Below are 12,738 nucleotides of genomic sequence, written 5' to 3' on the forward strand. Positions count from 1 at the left end.
CTCCCTCGGCCTCTTCCCCCACCCCCATGCCCACTTGTACACATACTCTCTCTCAAATACATAAAGTCTTTTTTAAAATCCCCTTCCTGCTCAGACACCAGCAAAGACACACGCGCCACACAGACAGTCTGAAGCATTAGTTACATGGAAGGTAAGAGGAGGTGATGTCACACATTCATTTATCATAATATTTATTGTTGTTGGATCCCCCCACCCCCACCGGCCCCGGGGACAGTCATCGGCCTGGGACTGGATGGTGAGTGACAGGTTAAAAATGTGAAAATGAAAAGTTAATTGTGACCCTGTACGTGATCGACCTCAGGCTGTCCGGTGTCACATCAGCACAGAGAGGGAATTATAATAATATCCAGCACTTACATAGCAAGCGAGACGTGCCACACTCTGCTCTAAATCATTCACGTACGTTTGCTTGCTTATGTAACACTTGGCAGCAACGCTGTGAACCAGGCGATGGCTATTGTGACGTCACTATTCCTGTACATTTTGACCCTGGCTGTCTGGGCATCTCAGAGTGTGTAGAAGGCCCATGTTCTATAGCCCCTAACCACCGACCCTCTTCCCAGTCACAAATACCATCGGCTCAGGCCAGGCCACATGACCTACAGGACCCAGTGCAAAATGCAAATGCAGGGCTCCTTGTTCAGAACTTAATTAGGATTTTTCAGAAGAGCAGCCGCAGAGTGTTAGACCCAGCACAGGCTCCTCTGAGCCCAGGTCCCCGAGCCACTGCGTGGGTCATGCACCCATGGACCCTCCCCGGTCCTGGCGCACAGGTGTGCTGCTGTCTTCTGTGATCCTACCCCGGGGGGGGGGGGGGAGCCCGACTCTGGAAACAAGCCGAGGAAAAAGGAAACACGTCCTGCCCCCAAATGCAATGGGGGTCTGTGTATGACTTTGTTGAAGAAAATATCTACAGCGGACAGATTGGGTTTTCGCACGGGATCTAGAGGATTTTTAAGACCTCTGCTAGCACTGCACTAGGAGATCCGTCCTGCTCATCCCCTCTCCTCAGGTCCGCATCAAACAGGTTGGCAGTTTTCGCTGACTGAATCCCAGCAAGGCCTCCTGGATCCTGCCCCACTTTTCCTTCTCCCTGGCTACCAGCCTGGTTTTCGCTCAGCTGGAATATTCCTTCGCTGCTAACAAGATCCCTTTCCTTCAAGCACCATTGTTTCGGGTCCTCTGCTTGTTACAGTTGGGGCTTTCTTCGTTCCGTTGTAGGACTTCCCGGAGGCTGGACATTCCTCCAGGGTGGGTGCTCCTGTCCTAGAGAGCTGCGCCTTCCTCAGGAGCCCAGAGAAGAGCAGTCTGAGCCTTCTGGGGGTTCGTCCCCTGCCTCTTCTGCCCAGGGTGGGTGCTCCTGTCCTAGAGAGCTGCGCCTTCCTCAGGAGCCCAGAGAAGAGCAGTCTGAGCCTTCTGGGGGTTCGTCCCCTGCCTCTTCTGCCCACACGTCTCATTTCCCATCAGGCCCATGGTCCAGAACACAGCTCGGCCTCTCCACACCCTCACTCAGGAGAGCGCAGAGGAAAGCAGGACATCCAAAGTCTTATCTTCTAGTACAATCAAAATGTGGCCAATTAGAAGGATTAGGAAGACCCGCCTCCCAGCTGGATCCTAAGGAGCAGTTAACCAGGAGGAGAAGCTAATGGGTGGTTTTGTTCTCTTCTGGTTTTTGTCTTTGTTTTTGTTTTTGCTTGAAACTGTACATGAAGGCTTGTTTGGCCTGGTTTCAACCAGAAAGACAGAGAGACCTGACTTCCTTAATTTCATTACGCATCACAAAGTAACTGCAGCTTAGGATGGTTTTAAAGAGCGATGGCTTTCACTGCTACTTTAGGGAGGAAGCTCTAATCAAAGATGCTTTACTGCTCTATTTATAAAGTCTTACTGGTTCCCTGATCTCATTTAAAGACCAACGTAAATTACCCTGGGACCGGAATGTGGCACCCCACCCCCTCATGTCCGTGGGGACGCATTCAGCTGGGAAGGTAACCAGCAACAGCTTCATCTATAATAAGATAATAGTAACTTAATAAGACTGAGGGAAATGGTTTCAGGTTGTTCAGGAATTCCGCAAGTCGCACCAAGGATCCGGGTCTCCCCACCCTCTGGCTCTGCCACCCGTGCCCACATCCTCAGGGGACTGTCTACGGCCTCCAGCTCAGCGCGCTCGTCCCTCTCGCAAGGACACTGCAGTAGCTCTGAGCTTTGCATCCCTGGGCGACAGGCTGTCAACAGAGCAAGGAAAGGGGCAGGGGTAAAACAAAGAACCAACAAATAAATTTTAAAGGGCTCCCCCCCCACCCAGGACTATGTTATCTATCAAGGGAAAACATTTCCCAGAGAGCCTCTGCAGATCTCCCGTTCCATCTTACGGACGAGAAGGAGATGCCATGCCCAACTTAAGCCAAACACTGGACAAAGGACCTGGAATTCCCAGGGTAGGAGGGCGCCTACCCACCCAGGAAGAGAGGGATGGTTTTGAGTAGTAACTGACAGCATCGCCCCACCCCTACTCAGCGGACCCCCCCCACCCCTCCTGTACCATGTGGAAATGCTCCCGGCCCTCACTCCCGCTTCACTGCTGCCCTGCCTACACCTGTCCCGTGTCCCCACCTCTCCCCTTCCCTTTCCTAGCAGACTCACTACAGGAGCCACGGGGTGCCGTGGACAGCCACGGGGTGCCGTGCCTGGGTCCACTTCCTCTCCCATGTCCTCAGCTCTCCCCAAGTCGTTTGGTGTCCCTGACACCCTCCATCTCCTCCTCGCCTGAGTTCACTCCCTCACTTCCAGCTCTTTGCTGGATTTGCCCTCTTGGAGCCCTTCTTCCTCAGCCTCCCTCCTGCCGCTGCCCTCAATGGCTCTTCTCCCCTGCCCATCCCTGAGGTGTCTGTTCTCTGGGGCTCCTCCTTTGACTGTTTCCCAATCATTCCCTACTACTGCTCAGCTAACTCTGTACAGGGAACCCCCGCCCCCGCCAAATCTATAATTCCATCCCAAATATTTTCCCTGGAATCCATATGGACTTGATTAACTTAAATTCATCATCTACAACACTGATTTCATTATCTACACACACACACACGCGCGCGCGCACACACGAGCTCACACACACACACGCACATGTGCACACGCACACACGGCTTCATTCCAGGGCTCAGAGAATGCATCACAAGCCACTGGGTTGCCAAAAGCTGAAGCAGGCTGCGCTCCCCATCTCTCATCGCGGACACTCAGTGACCACTTCCTGCTCATCCCACCTCCTCCCGACCAGTCTTCTTCCCCTCTGCTTCTGTGCCACTTCCCTGCCCTACATTCATCATCTTCTCTCTGGATCATGGCACCCGCTTCCTAATGGGTTTCTGGTTTTCTCTTTCCAATCCATTCTCTCAACATTGCCCCAATAATTTTTTAAAAATTGTTTGAAAAATATAAATCTGATCATATTATTCTAGAGCTTTCAAAAGCTCCCCAGAGCCTAGAGAAATGGACCAAACTCCCTAGTAGAGAAGACAGGGCTCTTCAGAGGCTTGGCCCCAACGTCACGAACACTGTTTTTAGCAGTTTAATCTGCAGGGGTTGTGTCCATTCAGTTGAAGAGAGGACAAAAGGTGACAGAGATTGGTGAAGACACTATACTCAAATACGATTTTAAAATCTGTTACTAGATTTTCAAATTTTGTAAAGCCATGTTGCTCCTGGAATCCTTGAGTAAACACAATGCCCCCTGAATATCGAGTTAAAATGGAACTGTATTCATCTGGGTTTTAACTTTTCCAACCATTTAACAGGAAAGACAGGGCCAGGCAGCCCACAGATGTTGGCTGGATCACTTTATTTCCACACTTGCACTTCCACACTGTGGCCTCATCTTAGAATTTGGAAGTGAGATGAAAGATACCAAGTCAGTGGAATGAAGGGGTGAATGAAAAAAGCATTTTGGACAATGAATGATAGGACCTGGTTACTGTTTTTTAACAGTTTTTAACTGGGTGCCCATAGTAAGTTCTGTCCTCTGTCCCAGAGGAACACAGCCAAGTTCTTGGATTTGGAAATAGTAAAAGACATGACAGTTTAGTATAGAGGATGAGAGGAGTTGCCTCTATGGGTAATTGTTTATGGGGGTTGGGGGAGGAGAGAAAGAGAACACATGGCATTAATAAATCACAACCACATCCAATAAAACAGAAATTGGGATCCTCAATTTCAGATAAAGGCAACTAATACTCCCTTTCCACATTTTCTTAGTATCAGAACCCTAGCTTTTTTTTTTTTTTTTTAAAGATTTTATTTATTTATTTGAGAAAGAGTGAGAGAGAGCATGAGAGGGGAAGCAGACTTTCCATGGAGCTGGGAGCCCGATGAGGGACTTGATCCCTGAACTCCAGGATCGTGACCTGAGCTGAAGGCAGTCGCTTAACCAACTGAGCCACCCAGGCACCCCCAGAACCCTAGCTTTTAAAAGGCAAAAGTCAGAACTCAGACAACAGGGAAGCTTCTCTTTCTTAGGATCTGACAAAACAGAGCCAATGAGAAATGGAAGTGGGACTCAAAAAAGAGAAAGTCCTTTCCGGAGATGCACCTGTGAGATTCTCTAGCCGGTGGAACGAAGACAAAAAGCATAACGGAGCCTCTACTACTCAGTGGTAGTGTACCTCACATGCATGGCCTCATTCAAGCCTCATACTATAAGGTAAGAATGACTATTTCCATTTGTGGCTTAATAGAGAAAAAACTCTAGCCACATACTTAGTCTGGGACAAAGGGACAAAGATCTTTCTGACCCCAAAGCACATGCCTTGTCATCTCCCTAAGACCATGAGCTAGAAAGTCTCCCCTCCCAGGATAGTGGCTATCTTTCCAGATTCATTCATTCATTAAACAAGTCTTAACTGAGTGACCAGGCACGGAGGAAGGCTATGGAATAGATGTGGTTCTGCTTCGGGGAAGGAGAAGGTCCTTCTGGACAAGAAAGTTCTACAACTGTAGGAACCTGAGATGGTCGCCACCCACTTCTCTGCTAGTATCAGTATCTGAGTAATTCCCCCCCAGGGAAAGGGCCAGAACCCGGTAACCACAACTGGTCTGACCAGGCTAGGGAGAACAGAAGAGAAAGACACCGGAAGTCTGAGAGTTAAACTGGACCCTGGCAGGCTCCCCATGGTTGCAGTCTTAAAGACAGGCCCAGTAACGTTAAATGAATGATACACTTAAACATGGCTAACATGGCACATTTCATACTGTACACAGCTTGCCACAATAAAAGAGTTTAAAGGTCCACTTAGCAAAATAAACCCTTGAAAACAATTTTTTTAAGATTTTATTTTTATTTTTTAAAAAGATATTATTTATTTGACAGAGAAAGAGAGAGAGCGCGCGAGTGCACAAGCAGAGGGAGAAGCAGACAATCCGCTGAGCAGAGAGCCTGATGCGGGGCTCAGGGCTCGATCCCAGGACCCTGAGATCATGACCTGATCCAAAGACAGAGGTTTAACGAACTGAACCAGCCAGGCACCCCTGAGATTTTATTTTTAAGTAATCTCTCCACCCAACTTGGGGCTCGAACCTGCAACCCTGAGATCAAAAGCAGGGGGCTCAACAGACTGAGCCAGCCAGGCACGTCTTGAAAACAATTTTGAAACACACTATGCCACACTGCTCCTAAATGTACATTTATCTAAAACATTGACCATTCAGGCACCATTCAGTTTGTTTTTGTTTTAGGATATCAGTAGAAGAAAGGAAGGAAAGGAGGAAAGGAGGAAGAAACTGTAGCAAAAGCACCATTAATTTACCTGTGGAAACAGTCACAGCCATAGTCCAATTGTTTCCCTAAAAGCAACAATTGTCCTGGTTTGTTTCCTACCCATAGCATCCAGCATCTGATACCTGAAGCGTCGCGGTGCACATAAAAGGAAGGTTCGGTAAGGCACCTAAAAATAAATGTAAATCATAAAGCCTGTTAAGCAACGATAACAAAAGCAAAACAGGCCCAGGACCAAGTCTTTCCGGCCTGAGTGCCACAGTCACCAGGTCACTCTGACCTTCTCTGGCAGGCAGCCCCGGATGGCTGGGAAAGGTGACTTCCCCACCAGGACGGAAAGAGCCTGACAGCCACGAGGGGCTCAGCCCTGGGGGGTGTCTCAGGTCCAGGCATGAGCGACAGTGACAGCAGCTTCTGACAAGAGAGAGCAGCCTGGCAGTAGGACTCCTGGGGTTCTAGGACCGGGAAGCACCCCCTTTCCCACTCCACGTCAGGGACCGCCCAGCCACACAAACACCGTGGCAGGCAGTGGCCTTCCCGGGAGGCAGGCAGTACCTCTGTATCTGCACATAACAGATATGGAAAGAGCTAGGTTTGAATAAAAGATATGCAAACAGGTAGTTTCTATTCCTCTATGGAGCAAAAAGAAAAAGTGACTCACTCAATGCTGTCATTGGAACCAGCGCCCATGCTTTTTCCACTGTAATGTGTCAGTCCAGAAAACTGAAAGAGGCTCCTGGCCGGGGACTGGGACTGCAGTCAGGAGAAAGAGAAGGAAGCTAGAGGGACTCGAGCCTGGACTCTCAGTCTCCTTCTCCTCCTCCTCCTCCTTTCTGTTGTTGTTGTTGTTTTAGTTTGGGGGACACAAATTGCTAAGGACTAAAGTGAGGGATGAAGCCACCTCTGGGCCACGTCATACCTCTATTCACCACCAGAGGGGGCAGTTGCTCCACAGCAGTGGTCTCTGCTGGGCCGAGAAGAGACTTCCTAAACTGAGAGACCCCTAAGGCCCTAAGGGTCATTTTAACTCTCCCCCGCCCAAGTGTGGCCAGCATTGACTTAGCAAATGTCACCCCATTTTCGATAAGGGAGGCATACACGGATCATCTTGTCCCAGGCAGCTGGCTGTGTTCCCCACCCTTAAAAGAATTCCAGAAATAAGAGTCCGGCACCTCGCTTGGCGGCTCTTGCAAGGCTGTCGGTTTTGGCTGCTGGCTACCCCAGCCCCTGTGACAGGAGCCCCGCCAGGGCAGGTAACCGCCGCTCTGGGTGACGGAGCTTTAGCCCCTGCAAAGGGAGCCGGGATTCCTTTCTCCTGCCCAGGAGACCCAGGCACCTTCTTCCATCCCTTAGGGCTCCTTTGGGCTGAGAGCAACACTTAGACCCTTGGTCTGCCAACCGAAATCCCAGAGCGCCTTTGTGCGCCTCTTCAGCTTCTTGTTCTAAGAAGCACCCTTTGTGGGGGTGAATTTGGGCTCCTGAGAAACCCCATTTAGAATCTACTCCCACCCCGCCTTGCCCCCAATGCATCTGTCTTCGCTTCATTCCATCTGCTGTCCTCAGAGGAATGGCTAATTAAATTGAAAAGAGCTGGCCTATTTTTGGTGTTTTTCAGCTAAGACCTGGAGGAATAGCCACAAAGTTTGGAAAGAACCCCAGGGAGACTGAAAAGCCCTGGAGTTGGCTGGTTATTCTAGGATTTCAGATCCTAAATCCCATGGGCGGTCTGCTCTAGTTAGGGCTCCGTCCCAGGCTCTGGGGCATCAAATTTGAGGGTGGAGGAAGGGGAAAAACCCTCCCGGGTGGGTGGGTCTTGATCCCCCACATCCTAGAAGAGACAAGCTCCTTTATTTGGCTTTGTTTTTCCACTGCCAAGTCAGAACAGCAACGGAAGGAGTTTTGGGGAATAACACTTGTTCTCTCTAGAAAGGTGGCGGGGAGTTGGGGTGAGGGGTGAGCTGTGGAAGGGGGCAGGGCGGAAGCCGAGGTACAGATCCCCAGCTCCCGCTCCTTCACCTGCTTTTGTACAAATATTGTGTCCTTCCAGAAAATTACTTTCTACCCACAAAGAAAACCGGTCATGGTACTCCCTCCATGGAAACACCCTTGCTTCCTTATTTATCGGCTTGACTGATCAACTCTGGAACTGGACCCATAATATTCCTTTGAATCATCCCACACATTTCTCAACAGAATCAATTCCTGCCAGCCTGTGTTCTAGCTGCCCTGAGTGTTCACTTTCCTTTCTCTCTTCTTGCTGTTCCCACACATTTCCCAGGAGTTCCCTTTTCTGCCTCCCAAACTCTATTTACTGATGGACTCGAAGTGCACATGTTACCTCTCCTAAGCTTTTTTTTTTTTTTTAACACTTCTAGAAATTAGCCACTGTCTCTGCTGTGACTCTCTAGAACTTTGATAATCCTTCCATCATACCTGCGACCAAACACATTACAGTGATTTTTGTACTTGTCTCTGTTCTGTGTAGAATATTTGCTTCTTGAGAGCCGGGAGTGTGTTTTCCCCATCCAGATAGCCTGGGTTCCAAGCATGGAGCCAAGTGAGTTCTAATTGATGAATTGCTTGATCGGTTAGGACCTCACCCTTGGAGGCAGAGGAAACCTGTCCTCTCAAGAAACCAGAGGGGAAGAGAGTTCATAAATTACAGGCGGGTAGTTCAGAAAATGATCCTTCCCAGGTTCGGTGAGAAGTACTGTGTGGAGTCAGACAAGTACAGTCCGATGGCTGTCTTTGTCCACGGCTGTTACAGAAAATCCCAGGTGTGGAAAGACCTGAAACTTGACCCCGGGTGGATCCAGTTGCGAAGCGGCATTCTGCTGCAGTGAATGAAAGTACTCCCAGCTCTTTGCTCACCTGTCTTTCAAGCCCCATCTCACATTCCCACTTCCTCCAAGAAGGCTTCCCTGAACACTCCTGGCCCCTGGTTTTCCAGTTAGAATATCAAGTTCTTTTTTTAAGATTTTATTTATGTATTTGAGAGAGAAAGAGAAAGGAGGGCCCAGTGGGAGGGACAGAGGGAGAGGGAGGAGAAGCAGACTCCCCACTGAGGAGGGTGCCCGTGGGGCTCAATCCTGGGGCTCGAGGATCATGACCTGAGCTGAAGGCAGAGGCTTAATTGACTGAGCCACCCAGGCGCCCCTAGAATACCAGGTTCTTGAGGTTCTATGCTCAGTGGACAACACAATGCTGGTGCATGTTTTGTGCCCCTAAATTGTTTATTGATACTGATGGAATTGCCTCTTAGGATCACAGAGACCGTGTTGTACGCACCTTATCCCTCTGGATCCACTCCCCATGCTCCCACCACACTCTGCGCTTGGGGACTTGGCTCTTTAGGGTCACACCAACCAGTCTCTTCTCCCCTGGTTTTCAGTTAGGTTTGGCCCATAAGAGGTTGTGGGAGTAAGAGGAGATAGCAGCCTGTTCAGCCTTCTTGCTTCCTCCCTGCTGACTGGAGGTTGGCCCTGCCTGTCTTCCTCTACCAAAGGCAACCATACTCTGAAATTGCCTCAGCCGTCCCCTTGGCCGATGTGGCTAGCCCTTGGGTGCTTCACTGACCTTTGAGAGTTTCCTATAACCCTGCCCCAGTTTTATAAATAGCCTCTTATCAGACTCTCGCTGTTATTCCTCTCTGAGTGGGGATTAGACACGGTGGCCTTTTGACCCCCTTGCCTAGCTCTGCGCCTGTCAGCGTTCTCCAGATGGTGGCTCCACATCAGTGCTTGGGCCCTAAATAGGCTCAGAATCAAATTTATTAATTACATGCCAGGAACTTACATGCTTCTGCATATGTCCCACTCCCCACTGATTTCTTAAATTTTCAAGCCAAAGAAAATGAACCATTGTCCCGACCTCAGGAGTAATCTTCATGAAACTTAAAGTTCCACAATATTCCCTGAAATCACAAACAATCCTAATCCTTCCCTATATGCCCACTGTTTTTCTGAACCAGTTAGATATGCAAATGTGCAGTGGTTTTTTTTGTTTGTTTGTTTGTTTCTTGGTGGGAGGGGGTCCCAATTTCTCCCTTGGAACAATCAACCATCCAGTCAATAATCTTTGGCACTGTTGTGTGTGCCCTTCCTCCATTCCCCTAGTTCAGGCTTCTTGAGTTCAGGTTTCTTGGGGCCAACAGCTCCTGCCGTCGGGACCTCGCCATTCCACAGGACCATGTCATCCTTCAGGGAGCAAGTTTTCTGACCCTTTGCAGTCCCCAAACAGCCATCCAGACACCCCCTGCAATGACAGGTGCACCTGGGTTCCACATTTTCCACCATGATACATGGGCATTTTTCCCATCAGCAGGATCTGAGCAAACAGGTCTCCTGGCTCAAGGTTCCCCAACTTCTCAAAAGCTCAGATCTGAACAAGGAGGGCTTTAGCGTGCTGAACCATTTCACCTAGTTCCAGGACTTTGGTAAACCTCTTATCCCGGGAGCCTCTCTCTGTCTGCTGCCCTAGATCGCCCAGGGGGCCCTGAGAGCCAGATCCCAAACCGGCCACCTAAAGGGAAACTGAGGTCTAGAGAAGGGAAGCAACCTTTGCCCTGAGTCCCGGAGTCTCAGGAGAAGGTGAGTGGGGGAAGGGAGAGCAGACAGGTGTACCGCTGAAGGTCATCAACTGTAGACATTCATCCTGGGAAGGTTGGAGTGGGGGCAGGAACGCACGCACACAGGATGTCAAACTCTGGGAAAGAGAACACATGAGCTCTGCATGTGTGTGTGTGTGTATGTGTGTGTGTGTGTTTGCACGCCCATGAACACCCACTGGAAGCAACAGCTTTGGCCAAATTAAGACTCGTGGCACTTTTGTCAACCTTTTCCTCCCTTCATCTCCTTTGCCTACACTGCCCGCCTGGGGGTTATCACCCTTTCCCAGTGCCAGGACCTGGGGACTGATAGCCTCGCCTGGGGTGAAGTCCGGCTGGCTGGCTCCCTCCCCGGCCTGAATTGCCCCTTCGCACTGCTTCCCCACGGCTCCTCCCCGTCCACCCAGGCCCCATAAAGAAGAGCTGGCATCCTTGCCCACACAGCTCCTCATGCCAGATTGAGACACTTGAGCTGGGAGATTACCGGAGCTCTCTTTTTAACCAGCTTGGGCTCATGTGACTGGCTTTGGTCCAGGCAGACAGATGCGGGCCAGCCCTCCAGGCTGGGCACACAGCACTATTTATTTCCTACTGGGTTCTCTGCAGGCGAAAGCTGGCGGGGTGGGGATTTCTCATTGCATTTAAGCCTCAACTGGCGCCACTGAATTGCCCCAGGCTCAATCCTGTAGGTAAAAATATCAGCCCCCCCTGTGGCCACCTCTGGGGAGCTGGTTGGGGGCAGAGGAAGAGAGTCCCTGAGGATGCACCATAAACACTGCATGGGTGGAATGGGGGTTGAATCGGGCACCTTCTTTTGATAGCAGCAGAGGAGAGTCTGTCTCTAAACCATGGCTCAGTGACTAACCAAGGGGACCAGGGTGCTTGGTGTCTCCAGTAGGGGGCTCAGTCTCTCTCACTTTGTGTGTTAGGAAGAGCCTGGGCATCATTCATTCAGGATCTCTCAGGCGGGAGGCATTGCGGACGATGGGTGGTCAGTGTGGGACAAGGTCATGACTAGTGACCGCGAGGGGCAGCCACCACGAAAACCCATCCCCACCTCTTCTCTTTCCCTTCCTTTCCTTTTCTTTTCTCTTTTCCTCCTTAGGGCACTAGTGCGTGTCTACAACATATATATCTACTTGAATCTCAACTCTGCCTGAGCTTTGTTTAACTTCCACCAAATTTTTAGAGCAAGAACTCATGTCTTCCTCACTTTTGAATTGCCCAGCGCAGCGCCTGGGACCCAGAATGCAGGCGAGAAGAATGGAGAAGGCAGGAAGAGAAAGGAGGGCCAGGCGTTGGGGGCGGGGGTGGGGGGGGGGGGGCTCTGCCGAGAGCTTAGCTGTCGGGAGAGGGAAGAACACTCCTGGGGCTCCGGGGGCCTGCTGTTGCTGCCTCCCCGGTTTCTGACTTTCCCGACCGCGACTCCTCGGTGGGAGAAACCCCAGCCTTGCCCCGTCCCCCAGTCTCAGCTCCACCCAGGCTCTCCGGGCTAAGGCTGCGCCTTTCTCCAGGGGGTGGGGGAGTGGGGGTGGGGGGGTGGGTAGCAGAATTCAGGGCTGGGAATAAAGAACGAACCAAGGGATTACTCTCTCTTTGTAATGCAGCTGCCTCGGTCCAGGTTGGGCTTGGAAAGGGTAGGATTGGGGGGGGAGGGTGACGATGCGGATGGGAAACAGTTGTCCCTGCAGGAAGACGGGCCGCGGAAGCTCCGGACCCTGTGATCAGGGCAGGGTGAAGGGGAAGCACCTGTGGTCCGCCCCTCTGCTTGGCGCCGCGGAGAAGTCGGAAGCCACCCCCGTCTCACTCCCGCGGCTTTGCCTGGGGGATTCTTCTAGCATTTGGAAGCGGAGAGCGATTGGGGGATCCAAGGAGAAGAAAGGGGGGCTCTTGAATGAAGACGGTTGACCGAGATGGGACTGCAGCTGATCAGAAACTGCAGAACATGATCTCAGGGAGGAAGTTTGAATCCATCCCAAACGTTCACCGGGGTCTCAGGCCCCGACAGAGTTTGAGGATGTTAGCTAAATAAACCATGTCGGTACAGCAACCGGAGAAAACAGCAAAGCTAGCCAGCGAGTTGGGAAGGAGTCGGGAGAGAGGGAAGAGTGGTAGGGGACTCTGGGGTCTGCTCCTTCCTCCTCCCCTGTGGGTGCCCGGGAGAGTTAATTCGGGATAGAATGGAGGTCTGAAGAATCAGCACCAGGAGGCAAACCCCTGACTGGAAATCATGCTAGGGAAACCCCGAGGGTGACCCCAATCGCATCGTCCAGGACAGGAATGGAGGGAGGGAAAGCTCTGGCATAGTGGCTCTTTCACACCTCCCCTCCCGCATCTTTCTCCTCCG

The sequence above is a fragment of the Mustela nivalis genome (genome assembly GCF_964662115.1).
Source record: "Mustela nivalis genome assembly, chromosome: 16".
Taxonomy (NCBI): Eukaryota; Metazoa; Chordata; class Mammalia; order Carnivora; family Mustelidae; genus Mustela; species Mustela nivalis.